Source organism: Stegodyphus dumicola, chromosome 9 (assembly GCF_044657685.1).
Source record: "Stegodyphus dumicola isolate Sdum_Otavi_A_Nest chromosome 9, ASM4465768v1".
In the NCBI taxonomy this organism is placed as follows: Eukaryota; Metazoa; Arthropoda; class Arachnida; order Araneae; family Eresidae; genus Stegodyphus; species Stegodyphus dumicola.
Genome location: NC_140776.1, coordinates 32,372,884 through 32,390,192, shown reverse-complemented (window position 1 = coordinate 32,390,192; position 17,309 = coordinate 32,372,884). Strand labels below are relative to the sequence as shown.

General features: G+C 32.5%; 1 protein-coding gene across 3 annotated transcripts in view; it reads left to right on the top strand.

The window, feature by feature from the left end:
- Window positions 1-17,309, top strand: part of LOC118192447 (cell adhesion molecule Dscam1-like) — an 816,729-nt gene that overhangs the window by 651,808 nt on the left and 147,612 nt on the right. The gene's annotated exons all lie outside the window — the stretch shown is intronic.

Here is a 17,309-nt window from a genome sequence, read left to right as displayed (position 1 = left end):
TGTCCATTTTGGCGAATACTAATTTGAATGTTCCACGATTTGCTTCTTCTTCAATTAATTAAATATCCATTAATACGTTTTTACCACATTTCTCATGAAGGAACGAATAATACTCATCTTCTTCCTCCACAAGATTTATCTGAAAGAACTTTTGCACAAGATTTCAAGACCATTCTTTTAGAAACAAAGAACTCTCGTACTAACCACACTAGAACAGATTCCTGAAACAATAAACAATCATTGCTTAAGCGTAATGCGTGCTTCACTGCATGAACAATGAGCTTCCAGTTCTAACTGCATAGAATTTCGGAAACACTTATACTGAGGTTGGGAACTTAGAAGTTCATCTGTATTTGTCTACATCATTGGCAGATACTTATTGATTGGATAGATTTCGAAATAAGATAGTGTTATATTTAAATTCAGAAAAAGAAAAATATAGATAAGAAATCTGTTTTCCTTCTGGTAAAATATTTTTTTTAATAAAACCTTGAGTTCGAATATGACTTGACAGCCGAAATCAACATCACAAAAGATTTAATCACTAATATACATTTGAGGGAAATTCTTTGGAACCAGATACATATGACTTTACGATCAGTGTGACTTAAAATCTGGGTGACCTGCTAATGAAACGTGATTATATAGTTAGTATTATATATATATATATATGTAATTTCTAATATAAATATTTCTATGAATCATACATTAGAAAGCATATATCATAAAGCACATAATATGATATTAATCACGGAAGCGAATGTAAACATTAGTAGATTAATTTAAAAAGAATTATTCAGAGAGAATTCTTCCATAGTTAAAGCAAAATAAAAGCAAAGAGATATTTGTTGTGATCATTTTCAAGGAGCAGCTTAAAGAATAGTATCTTGAAATAAAAAATAAACTATTAGAATTACCAGTGTTATTCTGCTTCTGTTTTAGTTTCAATTATGTAGTTGTATCTGATTACTTAGCATGCACTTTCAGGATTAATACTCTAATATATGCTTTGTGATATGTACTTTATAATGATGTTTATGAAAATATATAATTTACAATAGATAGCTTCATAGTACTTAAGGAACAAATTTCGCAGTTTGGCATCGTATATATTCACCGTATTTTCTTCGTCTTTAATAGGCGAGGAAAATGCAGCGAATTATATGCAACATTATACAGTGATTTGTTTCTCCTTTGTTGCTTTTCAAATTTTACATAAATGTATATAGATATACATCCACATACGAAATTAGATGGGTCTCTACACTATAAACATAAAGGCTATCACGACTACCAATTTTTGTTCAAGGTATTCTCTTAGATGTCACCCGATAATAAGCATTAGACAGAAAAAAAAAAAAAAACTTGTTACAGCTGTAAACGAACTAACTTTAAAAATTTAGTACACTATGAGCTACTTTTAATAGATCCTTACATGAAATGGAAAAGGATGAAAGGTCTCACTTTATCATTTAAAGTATAACTGCATGTGGAAAGAAAAATATTCCTCGTATCCCTTAAGGGGTCTCACGACCTTTAAATCTTCAAAAATATCGATTTTTTGAAAAACATACATATTTTAGTTTGAACATTTCTGCGCACTTTAAAAAAAACCGTGTTAAAATATTCCGTGTAGTTTAGGAGATATCATTAAAAACGTAAAGGTCACTGACACGAGAATCCTTCATCGCGTATGTAAATAAACATTTAAAGGGACACGTCATTTGCTCACAGCTGTCATAGCCGTTATATAACTGAGTGTTGCTACATTCTAGCCTACAAGTCTTATTTTTATTTCGTCAGCAATCAGTAGCAATGATTCTACTCAACTTAATACTTATTCTGAATGTTTACATCGTGTTTCCGTAAGCTATTACTACGTTGTTTGATTCTGCAAAGTTGTATTGACGTTTGCAGCATTTATTTGGTGTATATTGAATTTCTGATGCGTTAGTCTTTTTGCTGCAATAATAAGTATATTTATATATTATATTTGTGATGGCAAATAATAAAAGAGCTTCTGGGAAGCGAGCTAAAAAACGTCGCTTCCACGGCAACCGCTACACGAATATCAGATCTGAACTTTCTGATAAAAGCTTGGTTTTATCAGGTGATGACCATAATACTCAAATTGAACATGTAGAAAGTGCATCCGAGAAAAAGCTTAACAATGCATTATTTAATGAAAGTGATACTGACATTATGAATCGTTTTCGTGGCTATATAATTATGGATAAAGACATATTGTTTACATTTTTGAAAGAGAATGTAATGTGCAAATTGTGCTGTAATTCTGTCAATATTTCTGAGAGAAAACCCTTTGGATTATTTTCAACAATTACTGTGAAATGTGAAAAGTGTAGTTTTAAAACAGAATTCAATAATTCAAAGTTGATTGGTGAACACAAAAATGTTCCTGAATTAAACAGACGAATTGTTTATGCTATGCGATGCATTGGTCAAGGTCTGGAACCTCTGGAAACATTTTGTGGTGTAATGGATCTGGGTAAACCTGTGACACAGAATGCTTATGACAAAATCTGCAAACATATAAATGCAGCTTCAAAAAATGTCGCCATTCAAAGTATGAAAATTGCTGCAGAAGAAGAAGCATGCAAAACTGCATCAAATTCTGTCACCGTAAGTGGTGATGGAACATGGAAAACGAGAGGACATACTTCACATATTGGAGTATGTTCTGTAATAGGTGCTGAAACAGGGAAGGTTTTAGATGTTGAAGTTCTCTCGTCCACTTGTAAAGGATGTGATCTATGGAAAGCAAAAAAATCTGGGAAAGCTTTCGAAGAGTGGCAAATGAATCATTTGCCAAATTGTCAGAAAAATCATATCGGTTCTTCAGGAAAAATGGAAGTCGATGGTATGATAAAAATTTTTCACAGATCAGAAGCTGAAAGAGGTCTCAAATATATTAATTATATTGGTGATGGTGATTCTAGAACATTCCCTGCTATACGTGACAGCAAACCATATGATGATGAAACTGTTTCAAAACTTGAATGTGTTGGTCACATACAAAAAAGAATGGGAACTCGACTGAGAAAGCTAAAACAAGACTATAGATGTAAAAAGCTGGAGGACGGTAAACCTTTATCAGGCAAAGGACGACTGACAGACACCATGATAAATAGGCTGACTCAGTATTATGGAAATGCAATTCGCTCAAATGCTTTGTCAGTTGATGAAATGCGTAAGGGTATTTGGGCAGTTTATTTTCATACGAGATCAACTGATGCTGAACCGTTACATACATTTTGTCCTGCTGGTGCAGACTCATGGTGTAAATATCAACAAGCAGTTTCAAATGGCTCAGTGGGTAAATTTCATCATAAAGTGACTTTGCCATCTTCAGTCATGGATGTTATAAAACCTGTTTTTAAAGCTTTATCAAGTCCAGATCTTTTGAAACGATGCCTTGGTAGCTTCACTCAGAATCCGAATGAATCTTTTAATTCCCTCATATGGCAGATGTGTCCGAAAACTTCTGGATCTGGGAAACGAATTGCAGAAATTGCTGTATATGAAGCAGCAATTTTATTTAACATGGGCAAAAAGGGTAGGCTATCTGTCATGAGGCAAATGGGTATCCATCCAGGTATAAATGCAATAAAATCTCAACTTCGCAGTGATATGAAACGTGTAAATACTGCTAAGAAGAGAGCAATGCAAAACACTATAGAAGCACGAAAAGCAAGGAAAAGATCCAAAACAAGTTTAGAACATCAGCAAATTGATCAAGAAGGAATACTGTATGAACCTGGAGGTTTTTAATTTGTGTATATAAATATTATGAATAGTAATAGTATTTTGTGATAAGTTATGTGTGTCGACAAAAATTTAAACATCTTGTTAAAGAAACTGATTATTAATATATTTTTATTCTCAGAAATATTTATAGGTTTATAACACAGTTTACACATTGCATTTTCTTTCATGTATATGAAAAATATATCTTTATCTGCAATAATGTATCCTTGATAACGGCTGACTGTGTCATCACTTTCATTAAACAATGCATTGTTAATTGTTTTTCAGATGCAGTTTCCTTATTATAAATATATATTCTGTCATTAATTTTATTCAAAAAACAAAAAAAAAGCATAAAATACAAATTAGGTACCAAATAGTACGAGTTAAGACTCATTAAGTCACAATGTTACTCATTTTTATAGCGATGCAAACTTTATAGGTCTTTATCTCAAAACGTATTTTTTTAATGTGTCGCGCATGATATTTCAAAAACTTTTTAATATATCTTTCTGAAATTTGTACCATAGTATTATCATGTTACACTAAATTAATTAAACTAAAATTTTGGTATTTTAATGAAATGTTTCAATTTTATAAGGTATGTAAAAATCAAAATATAGCAAAAAATTATATTTAATATATATATCATAAAAAAATTAAAAATGCATGAATTGTGTAATATTTTTAGTTCAGTTATATTCTCAAACATTCTTCTGCATAAAAAAAGAAAAATTAAACATTTTGGTACAAAACATTTCTTGTACATGTGCGCGCAGTGTGCGTACAGATTAATTAGATGTGAAAAATGTCTTATAATTTAACATTTGTTTTTACAATTTTTATTATAATTTTCAAATTTCAAGTACATCTAATTAAAGAATAGACATTAAATTAATAATGAACAAAATATTGAGTATTTTTGATAAGAATTAAAAAAGTTGCACAAGATTGAAAAAAGGTAAAAAAATTCATCTTTCGACTCATTCAAGGGTCGTGTGACCCCTTAAATGGTTCGAAATGAATCCCCGTTTTTTCAAAAGCTCCATTGAAATAAACAGAGCTTTTGCGAAAACGTCGTAGGTGTTTATAACATATCTAAAGCTGAGTATGACAATTTTAATTTCAATTTCACCTAGTGTTGAAAAATTATTTTTTCTGTATTACGTTTTCTCATGAATCTAATGCATCCTCTACCCAAATTCATATAATTATTTTACAATTTAGTAATACAATACAGATATTTCAAATGTACATAATCATTAGAAATTACATAAAGTATGCCCAGTTATATATGCGAGAAAATATATTTTGTAATTGTTCTTCTGTAAACGCAAACTTCGGCTAGCTCTACAAGTATTCATTAACAGAGCACAGGAAAAGTTACAAAGAAAACATCCATCAAAACAGACGGAACACCTTCCATTTAGAATTAACATTCGAGTCACGGAGACATAAAATTCTAGAACCTATCTGCATCGCTGCTGGAGGTCGATTCCTGTAAATCGTTCTCGTTGCCACTAGATGACGTTCGATAAAATAGTTCGGTTGCATACAGACAGTTCTGTTAAAGCCTTCCCCTCTAACATGGTTGAAGTCCTGGCGAGAAATCAGGAACTAACCGAATTAGAAACATATACCAGTATGTCACCTTCGTTCACTTCATTGCATTTCAGGAAGAAGACTGATAAAAATGGAAGCAAATTCAATTTAAAGGCATGTGGAAAAAAATTGAAAAGAATTTCAGTCTTTTTTCACCTCGCTAGGGATTTAAGAGAGTGGGGTGGAAGGACTCGTTTCCTTAGGGATTTCTTTGTGTCCGCCACGATTCTTCTTAACGGGCAACGGCTACCAATTTTCTCGACGAGGATCCTTCCTCAAATTCTTCCTCTCATCAGTACTTTACAAGGAAATATTTCTCTTCTGGCGAGTCACAGTATATCACGCCCTCACGAAAACTCCAAAATGTCGCCATTCACCTTGGAAATCCGTTTGAGCTGACTCCAACTTTCTATCAAGGGTCTACCAAGTTTGGCAGAAAATATCCGTTTTGAAGCAATGACACTGGTGGAGGTCAATCCCCTAGGCAATCACGTACCATCTTGGCTGGATGTTCTGATGCAACCACTTTCTAGCCTCTATCACAGGTTCCTCTTTACATGGGTTTCAGCTGGATTCTCCAAATGTCGCTCCCTTTTCAGACAGTTCTCCAGGGTAAATGTATACAGATTTTTAGCCTCATTTCAGGGTTCCAAAATCCCGAGACGCTCCTTTTGATGGCATGTGAACTTAAGAATAGCAACCCCCCTTTTTCGAACCCCCTTTTGAGGCAACCGAAAACAGATAAGGCATTTCTGGGCAAAATGCAATGAGATGAAGATGTCACTGATGACTTGACTCAGACGCTTACCATTTAAAACTTACAATTATTTTATAATTATTTTATTTCTAACACTAATCCTCTAACACTTTCTGTTGATATGACTTTTAACCAAAGTTATAGAATATCTTAGAAATCAAATATACCATCAAACCAATGATTCGTAAATTTTACGAAAAGGAGGGAAGAAAATAAAGCATAAACTCAGATAACAAAACAATTAAGTTTTAAAAAAAAGGTTAAACTGGAATATGCTTCCTTAAATCTTGAAGCTATCCAGGAAATCAAAAGCAAATTAATATATTGATACGGTTTTTGTATTGAATCAGCTATGTTGAAATATAATTACTTAAAATTGTTTTATGTTACCGTGCAATGCAGCACGAGACGTATTTGAAGAGAAAGCTACACAGAAAAAATTAAAATACAGGAGCACGCGAAATTAATCAATAGATATCTCGTAATTGTATGCTTTTGCTTTTCGGAAAAATCGAGAATATAACAGAATAGTCTGCTGCTGATTAAAAAAGTTAAAAAAGCGGGAAGAAAACATCTCAATTCAGTTGTTTACCTATTGCTGTTAATATGATTATAGTGACCGGTTTTCGTGGCTTTGCTGCTCACCATGAAGTATTTACTTGTTCTCTGTACATAATTTCTTCGATTTTTTAACCTTGGTTTTGGGATAGATTAGTCGATTTGAAAGAAGAGTTCCGCCTTAAAGGGAGCTGTTTTTTATAATTCATATTTTCAACACGTAAATCTCCGTAATCATCCAATTTCTGCACTGATTCAGATCAATTCGTTTTTTCCCCCCAAGAGTCAGCAAAATGTTACTTAACATCATTACTGAGTCTTCTTATAAGTACCAATTCTTTGAGGAATTCAATTTGTGATACTGAGGCTATGCAGTCAGTCTTCCAGATAATTACTTAATTTGTAAGCAAGGTCTTTCCAGAAGGTCCCAGGCTGTCTCTGGTATATGGAAAGTTTGATTCAAAATGAATCAGTACTTAATTTGAATTTCTGGAGCAGAATCTTCTTTACGAAAGAATAATCTTCTAATTGGCCAGTAAAATAATTCGTGAAATATCTATAAACAGAAGGAGTAGGAGGTGAGTGACGTAATCTGTTTCTTTTACATCAGCTTTTCCAGATTGTCTCTCAAAGTTTGACGCAATCTTTAATGTCTGAAGTTTCTGTAAACTAAGGCATTAGGAATTGAATATTTATTGTCTTAGCTGCATTTGATTCAAAGGCACTGTAATCAGAATTTGGGCCAGCAGCTGCCATGTTTAATTTTATCTAGAATCACGTTAAAATTAAACCTGGCAGCGGCTGGATTACTTAACTTTTAACGAGCTCTAATGGCATGTATTGTTCTTTTCTTTAGCGTTTTTATAGATCTCTGTTTTCACTTAATTTTTTTTCTCTAGTTCGATTAGAGTTTCTATAAGATTCTTGCTAAAGGTTTTAACATAAGTGTCAGATTTGACGATACGATATTTAGGTCTATCACTGGCCTGGTATCATTTACTTCTAAATCCAATTTTGTAGCTAAAGATTTAAATCTTCGTTTCGCTCTTTTGGCAAGGTAATCCATAATTAAACGCGGCGTCAGGGGGATAGAAACCTATGAAGCTGAATTTTCTGGCGTTCTTCTTTCGATTTTATTCGCATTAAATTTACACGTGCACTATTTTCAAATTAATAATAATAACTATTATTTTAAATGAAATGTTTATATCACTGCTAAACAACATTTATAACTGTAAACACTGTTACTCTCAGAGTTATGGTTTAAAATGTTGACAGAAAATTAAACTTAAAATTTATCATATCTTTTATATATATTACATACTTTATATATATTAAAAAAAACGTTTTAAATCCAACTTGTGTCAGATAATTTATTAATCACATATAATAATTTGTTCAATGTTACTACTTATCAACAAACAAAAAGTTTTATCATAACTTTTATTAAAACTGAATCCTTTCAATTTTTATTTAATATTAAGCAATACTCATAACAGTTAGATATTCAAACATTTGAAGTTAAATAAATATTCATTATATTTTATTCGTGATTTTTTTCTTTCATTTTAAGAAGTTTGTTTCAAAGCATTCATTAAAGAAATTAAAAAATGGTATTGTGTTAATGTACACAATAAATATTCGCTAAAAATGTTCTTCAGAAAGATAACCAAGAAATTCACTATTTTTATTTTATTTAGATTGCAACATTTATACAACATTCAAAAGAATTCAAAGAAAACGAAAAAAATTAAATAAAATTATTAACACTTCATTAATCATCTTGTCTAGAATTCTGTAGGGAGGTGGGTGTCTGCAGGTCTTACTGCGAATCGAAATTAATAAATTCTAATCAGCCATACCAGTGAATCTATTCAAAATTTTATCATTGAAATGTGCATTCAGTTTGCTAATGCAAACCATAATTTAATTTAGTATTCACCTTGAAACATTTAAAAACAATAAGTTAGCCAATGTTTAGTTTCAAAGATTCTTAATCAAAGTTTCCTTTCAAAGAAAGCTCTTGACTTTCGTCTAACGCTTTTATGTAGTATGAATAAATCTGATTTCAGCAAGGAATCTACATTTTCTTTAAGAAGCAGTATGCATAAAAGTTATATGTGCAAGAAATACACGACTAATTGGTAGTGTTTATTTGATTCATTTGCTGTTTGTTCTTCTTCAGCAGGACACGAAAAAGGCACGGCTCTATTGCCAAGTATAACGTAAATGCATTGCTGATGTTACAGAGGTTCTAAGATCAATTCGAAGCTTTTAATAGCAGTGCACTTTCCTTACTTAAATTTGTGGGGGTTATATATCTATGAAGCTATTTATTTATATATGCTTTAATAGCCTTGAAAAGTAAAAATAAGTATATGTAATTAAAAAGCCATCACTCTCTCTCTCTCTCTCTCTCTCTCTTTGCTTTAGATATTATTCACAATTGAAATAAATCTACAAAACAGAAAAAATTGGGAAATTTTTGGTTGAAAAGGTACAGTCCTGTGCAAATTCTCAAATAAAATCCTTCAAATAAATAACTGATAGGAAACTTCAGGTTATTTTATATGCAACTTCAGACAGAATGACTCAAATTGAAATATTCCATTGATTCATTTTGTTAAGGATATGAATAAAATTTAGCGTTAAGTAAACAGAAAAGGTATATATGAAATTTGAGGGGATTATTATAAAATATTTGAGAGGAAAAATTCTCAGATTATAATTTAAGTAAGTTTCATAATATATATCATTTTAATCAAGTAATGATGCCGTAAAAATATAAATTTCTTCGCTAAGAAACATACGCTCCCCTACTTCATAATTTTCTTTACAAGTATATATTTTTTTGGATGGGTGATGTTAATCTGTGGTGATTTAAATTTATTTTATAAAACTCATATTACTTAAATATAACCGGTATAGTGGTTAGCGTCGCTAACTGCAGTACCGAAGGGCCAGGGTTCGAGACCCGGAGAAGGCACAGATGTTTGTAAATGTATAGTGTAGTTGAGGCATGGTCGCACTTTAAATATGCAGCGAGCCGAACGTCCTCTCGTGTGGTTTGGTGGAAGGGAAGAGGGGTGTAAAATGCTTGACCCGTCCTCCCCCGGGATGATCTCTATCAAATTTTGGGGCGGAAGTGAGCCAAATCACACTATCATCTGTTAGGTGCTAAAGGCTGTTGCCGACTACAAACGCAATCTAGCGCTCCTTACCTCGAGGAATCACGTGGGCTTGGGTTGGCTACGGCAGTCAAGTGAGCATAAGCAGCAACCACAGATAATCTCTATTTGCGTTTAAGAAAGCCATGTTAATACAAAAAATGAACATACATACCCTAAAAAACTAAAAATCTGAAGAGTTTCAGATTTTAAATTACGCCCAAAGAGGCGTTTTTATAACATTTTGTGTGTTACCTTTATTTAATTAATATCATGTTCTTTGCAGTGAAAGCTTAAAATTCAGCTGAACAGCAATGTCGCAAAATAATTTTAAAATGAGCATATCGTTAGAATTCCGATGCGCAGTTCCGCGCGCTGGAGATATTTTTTTTTTTCCCGTAGAGTGTTGCAATCGCTCGCTTTTAAATCATTAAGTTTGTTTATCAAAAATTCGTTAAAATCTTACAAAATGCGAAACTGATAATGAAACAAATTCCAAATTTCAAATCGCCCACCAGCGACCAAGCGGTAACGTCGCTGAACACTGTAAGTTTGGTCTGAGGTTCCAATCTTGCGAGCGGGTTGGCTGCATGGGTGTTTTCGTGTTTTTCCCCATGTGTAACATGTATACGAGCCAGTTTCCCTTAAAACGTCCTCCCTGAAGGCATCCCTCCCTTAAGGCAGATAGCCCTCGAGTGCTTTGCAGTAATCTAATAAACCAAACCAAACTTAAATTTTTGGCTTTCAGATGCCCTTATTGGCAGTAGGATTAAGTCTTTCAAAATTGGATGGCTCTAGGTACCGTTGTTTTATCACAATGCGAGAAACATGTATACATTTATGCATATTCTTCATTATTTAATTTCTACAAATATAATACAGGGCGATAGTATTTGGTGGCAACGATTTGAAAAGTGATACAGCCTTTTAAAGTTTTCAACGCAAAATCTCAAAACGAAAATAATAGTCCTTCAGCCCCTTTAGACTTAAAAAAAAAAAAAAAATCGAGAAATTAAAATGAATGATTTTCCAGTACAAGTACAATCAGTATAACTTACTGTTTGTTAAAACATTTAAAAGGTCTCACATGCTTTAGTATCAAAAGCTAAGACATTATAACACTTTAAGAAATTATTTCTCAATCTTAAACATTTACATTCCAAACATTACAGCAATATTATAAATACCACAGCTTATAATTCCAAACAATTTCAGGACTATAATTATCATAAACACGTGATTATAATTTTTGAAACATGAAAAATTCTTTAAAGATTTCTAATTCTACGGCACTAAATATTTGTTTTGAAATCAATTAATCAGCAATTCTGTGAATTTTCTAATGAATCGAATTAGATTAGCACTTGATGTAAGTAACATGTTATGAAACACATTTACAAGGTTTACATATTGTTTATCGCATGATAGCAAATTACAAATCTCATGCGTTATTCATGAAACTATGTTTCGAGTAAAGTAGATGAAATTACGTTTTGAGTAAAGTAATTTTATCTAAAACTCCTGTTCATAGATTTATGTTGGCATATGATCTAGCCGCCTAGCTCGAAAAGAAAAAGTTACATATTATACAAAACAGTATAAATGACTTATGAGTCTGTGAAATAAAAAATGTATAAAACTGTATGATGAAATAAAATATATATAAGAACTTCACATTTGTAAGCAATTATTGTTTCTTATAAGCATATATCATGCTTCAAACAGTGCTTCGAAAAATTTCGTGCTTCATATTAGAACGAACATATCCATTTCAACTACTCTCGAAACCATTTCAAGAATGCTTTTTGGGTAACATCTGTACATACGGACAAAATAAAGGACAGTTTCTGCCAAAAAGTACTGTAAAATAGAATTAAGGTTGATTCAGAAGAGATTTCTTCCTCGACATCTGTACGTACCTACGTACGTATGTATCTCGCATAAGTCAAGAATAAATAGCCGTAGAGCGTTGAAATTTTGTAGAAGGGACTGCTGAAACATTTGTGCACCGCCTTTTTTTTCTTGCAATCGTCTGCAACAATCGTATATATATTTCCACTCTCTCTACAGCTTCAGTGAGCTCAGTTTTTTTTCATACTTATATGTTGGTAAATTGTGCCTTTTTTTTTTTTAAACTGCTAGAATTATGCGGTTTTTACGATCCGGTTAAAATTTCTATTCCTTTAGTTAATCTGAATGCAATAGTAACAGATTTATCAACAATATAAAAATTTAAGTGGCTAGTTAAGCCTAACGAACTGCCATTTGTTTACATGTGAATCTCAGTATAGTGAATTAAGTCAGTTTCTGTACCTTCAACGTCTTTTTGCCAAGTGGGAACAAACGTAAACGTTCAGTTTTGTGCACCGAAAAGTCTGCCTTCTTTCCCTTTGCCATGATTGCTTGTTTTTGCGCAGAAATTCTAATTTTATTTGTAAAAAATGTTATTTTCAACGGTTATAATATTACTTGGTGTTTTTCGTTTTCTGTACTTTACAAATACTTTTTTTTTATATACTTTAGCTTTGCCGCGAAGTGCGAACGGTATTAATTGAATGAGAAATATATCTCTAAAGCAATTCTAGGAAATAAAATTAAATGGAGCAAAACAATGTGCATAATTTAATAGGCCATACAAAGAAGCCATGTTTGTCGGCATTGGATTTTTTTATTTTAGAGAAATACAGTCATATTTTAAATAAATATAATATAGATCTGTGGGAAAAATTCTTAGTTTAAATTGCTATTGTAACGAACTGCATTGGTATGCATATTATAAAATAAACGTAGTATTTGTCATTGCAACCGTTAGGAAGCCGGATGTGTGTTTACGCCTTAAGAAGATTCTTCCTGATTCTGCTTCTTGCAAGGATTCGTCAAGGCTTCTAGAAGCAATTTCATCGCAAACCTGATATCTCTCGAAGTTATTATGATACAAGTATTCTGTCACAACACTTTACTACGATAACTATAATGTATTTGTAATATAACGCATTTCTTGGGACGCAGAACTCATCCTATTATCACGCAAAATGGAAATGTCAAGAGGCAGGAAATACCTTGAATGAGAATCCATCTTTGATCAGCAAATTTAATTAAGACGTGAAAAGCCGTTAATTAAATGAATATATTAATATCATAACTTAGATTATTCGTCAGATACAGTAAAAATTACATTAAGTGAGATATTCGCAAGGACTGACCGGAAAAGGAACATCATTAATTCTGAGTTAACATTATTTGAGATAGATTTTTGATAGATGCATTTGCTTAGCAATAATGTATTATATTTAACAGCGTTATAGCAGTCTGAAAATGAATCAGCTACAAGGATGAAAATATGCCCACAAATAATTTTCATGAAGTTTGTAGGATTTCAAACTAAGGAACTCAAACCATTTTGATTTTCATTTTCTACCTTACATATAATGTGCTTGGATTATTACATATAATGTGCTTATACGTGCTTTGACATTAGTAAAACCGCATTATATGATAACGACCCGAGCAGTAAAATCGCTGAATGTTCAGTTCGGGGCTGGCTGCATGTACTTTTCCGTGGTTTTCCCCATGTGCAAAATATGTACGAGCCAGTCTCCCTCGAGTGCTTTGCCCTAATTAATGTACCAATAATAATAAACTACTATATGATAAGCAATTAGCGAAATATAGAATGAAAATTATGAGGTTTACTTTTACATACGTTACATTAATATTAGCTATGAAATTTGGTTACGTTTTAGCTATAGTTACGAATTTTGTACTTAGATAGTAAAACTATTAGTAATTATTATTAAACTATAAGTAAAATTATTAAACTATAAGTAAAATTATTGTAATTCTTTTGTAACGTAAAAAAATCTAAAGAGAAGCTATGTCGGAAAAGTGCGAATACGGGGGCAAAGGCATTTAACATTATTCAACATTGAGTAAATGTGTATCTCGGTAATTTGGCGAGATATCGCTGACAACGGTTTTGGCGATTTATTATGTCGGCAAGTTTGGCGACATTTTGGTTCGGTTCCTATATCACCGTAATATGTATTGAAATTAAATAAATGTAATTGTCCACTATGTTAGCTGTAACCGTGATTCGACCCTCATATTGCTTTTCCGTAATTTCGAGAATCTAAGTACTAGAAATATCTCGGCGACAGCTTCAAAACTATGTAAGAAAGGAAGAGACAGATCTGCTGTCAGTTGTTTAGTTATTGTTGTTGCGAGCTGTTAGTTCCGCAATAACTGAGATATCCGGGTTAGTTTTAAATGCGCTCTTTAAAAGCGATTTGCATTCTGTTGTGTGTAACGTTCTTAGTAGTTTAAAATGTAACTACTGATCGTATTCTGTAATTCTGCAAACACTTGTAGAGAATTTCTGTGGTAAATTCCAGAATTTTGAAGTGTCTCTTTTTATTAAATAAATTTTATTAACCTATCATCGAACCTGCGTGCATTCAATCTATTACGAACCCGTACGCACGCAACACTGTTATTACCTTTTATGAATTTTAAGATATTAAGACAGTCATACATTTAGTAACTTGCAAAAATTTAGTCAACTTATGGTCTTTCAAATTATGTGTATAATCATATGCGCTTTAGGAAGAAAGTTTAATACCCGGCAACGTATTCTCGGTTCTTCAGTTGCCGTTAATTAAGACTTAGTTTTAATTAAATTTTTAATCTAGGAGCATTAATGACTGGTTTAGAACATTTAGTCTTTTACAGTCGAGCTTGTAAGAGAAGGTTTCTTTGCTTAGGTATCATTTTTATCAAAGATAATCCAATTTATTTTATTAAAACTATTTGCTATTGAATTATCTTATTTATTAGAGAATTTCATAGAAATTAATAATGCAAGTTTAGCAAAAATTTAAGCTATAGAGTTTCTGTTTTTTTTCGGGGGGGGGAGGTTGTTTTTGTTTGGTTTTGTTTTCTTTTGACATAAGGACTTATTTTCTTTGACTCTCAAATTTTTGTTAAAAAATTAAATTTTATCTGTTAATGGAAATAGCAATTCCGAATTTAATTTTACATGACATCATATTATTAATTATACTTCTAATAAATAACGAAATTCATAAATATTCTACGGATATAATGGCTGAAAAAGAGAAGAAAAGAAAAAAAAATAATAATTATGGTGTGTTTTATTTGATTATGGCAAAGCACTCGTAGGAAATCTGCCTAATGGGAAGATACCTTCGGGGAAGACTTTCTAAGCGAAACTGGCTCGTACATACATAACGCATGGGAACTCCACGAAAACGTCAGTGCAGTCAGTCCATTTGCCGGGATCCAGGCCCCTGGCCGAATTACTAGTGTTTAGCAACTTTGCCGCTCGGCTGCTGGTGGGCCTGGAAGAATAACTAACATTAGCGTAATATCGAATGATTTTCTATCATGTCGTAGGCTTTTCAGATATTACGTCTTATTATACATTTAAACCTAATAATTAAAATAAATTTTTCCTCAGCAGTATTTAATAGACCTACTAGGAACTCTGTTGCAGAAAATCGGAAATTTATTATCACTGATAAACAATCGAATGACATACCGAGTTGTTTCAATATCTTCCCAGGCAAAGCTTACCAACCAATTATTGTTTTTAGTTCAAAGGGGTATTGTCCCTGAGGGACTATTGTTTCCGTTTTGCGATTTTGCATCGAATCACTCTGAATGCCCGTTTCACTTTTCAGACTGTTGCCACCATATGCTATCGCCCAACCTGCTGCGAATATGCGCCTTTGGAAGCCCAAATTTGAAATTTGGAATTTGACTTATTACCGATTTCATATTTTTTAAACCTTTGACGAATTTTTGATTAACAAACTCAAGGATTTCAAAGCGAGCAATGGCAACGTTGTACAGGAAAATCATGTTTATCTCCATCGCGTGGGACTGTGTATCGGAAATTCTAAAGATATATTCAATTTAAAATTATTTTGCGATATTTCTCTTGAACTGAATTTTATGGTTTAAGTGCGAAGAGCAGCATATATCTTTATAATAATAAAAGCAAGTGTAATGTGTCTGTCTGTCTGTCTGACCGAGCTCTCCAGCCAAATCTATCGCACGCAGGGACCTGGAATTTTTTATACGGAAGCACAAAGGGGCTGGCCACCAGACCTCGAAGCCCGATTTTCGATTTTTGAATTAGAAAAATTTTAAAAAAATTATTTATAATTGATTAATGACGGTTTTTTTGACTCACTGATATTATTATTTGTTTTCAAATAACGTTCGATTGTAACAATTGATTTCTTTATTCTAGCGTTAGTTTGCTGTTTTGACGATACATTAAATCGATTAATTACAATTCATTTCTTTTTTGTAGCTTGTGGGGGGGGGGAAGAGAGAGAGACAGTCTACATGTCCTACACTACTATTCCTGCGCTATTCACTAATCTGCATTTTCTAAATGCACGGGCAACGCCGGGCGGGTACAGCTAGTTATAAATAAAGGTAAGACACAAAGTGTTAAAAAAACGCTCCTTTGGACGTAATTTCAAATCTGAAACCTTTCAGATTTATTATTATTATTATTATTATTATTATTATTATTATTTTATTTTTTAACTTATAAAAACTTGTTGTTCTTTTAAGGCACTGCAGCTTACTGCTGGCCAAGGCTGTCTCAATCAGTCTACCCCATCTGGGCTTATTGATGTAATATTCATCCTAGTCTCCCCTATGTATGGTATTAATATCCTCCTCAACAGCGTCAAACCACCAAATTTGTGGCCTTCCTTGCTTTCTAGCTCCCCGTAGGTTTGGTAAATGTGGGTTGTTTTACTAGATTTATGCCTTCACTTCTGTATATAAATGACCCAAGCATCGAATCCTTTGGCTTTTTATGACCTTGACAGTATCAAGCTGCTCTAAATTTTTGGTAGATTTCATGATTATACATAATCTCCAAACACCATATTCACAAACAGCCCCAAATAGTTTTCTTAATATTCTACGTTCAAATATCAGTAATTTACTTTTATTTGCCGAACGCTCGCAGCCATATAGTGTGATGGGACGTAACACGTTTTTATATATAATAATTTTAGTATTACGGCAGATAAGTCGAAATTTGAACTGATTTTTTAAGACCATGGTACTATCTATTTGCAATGAGGAGCCTGTTCTTAAATTCCATATATAAATCATTATTATTAGTGACAATAGTTCCAATACATTTGAATTGTGCCACGTTTTCAAAAGTGTAGTCGTTCGCAGTCAGTGGCAACGGATTAGTTGATTTGTGGGCCAATTTTGAAAATTTTGTTTTATCTTCATTTATGGTTAAACCTAATTTTCTCGCCTCAGCTTCTAATAGATTGAATGATTCTGCGACACGCTTTCTGGATCTACCCAACTCATCAAAATTATATGTAATTTAAATTTCAATTTCGGGCATGCCACAAATTTTGAACAAGTATGAAGAAAATTTTATTACATTTAATTTC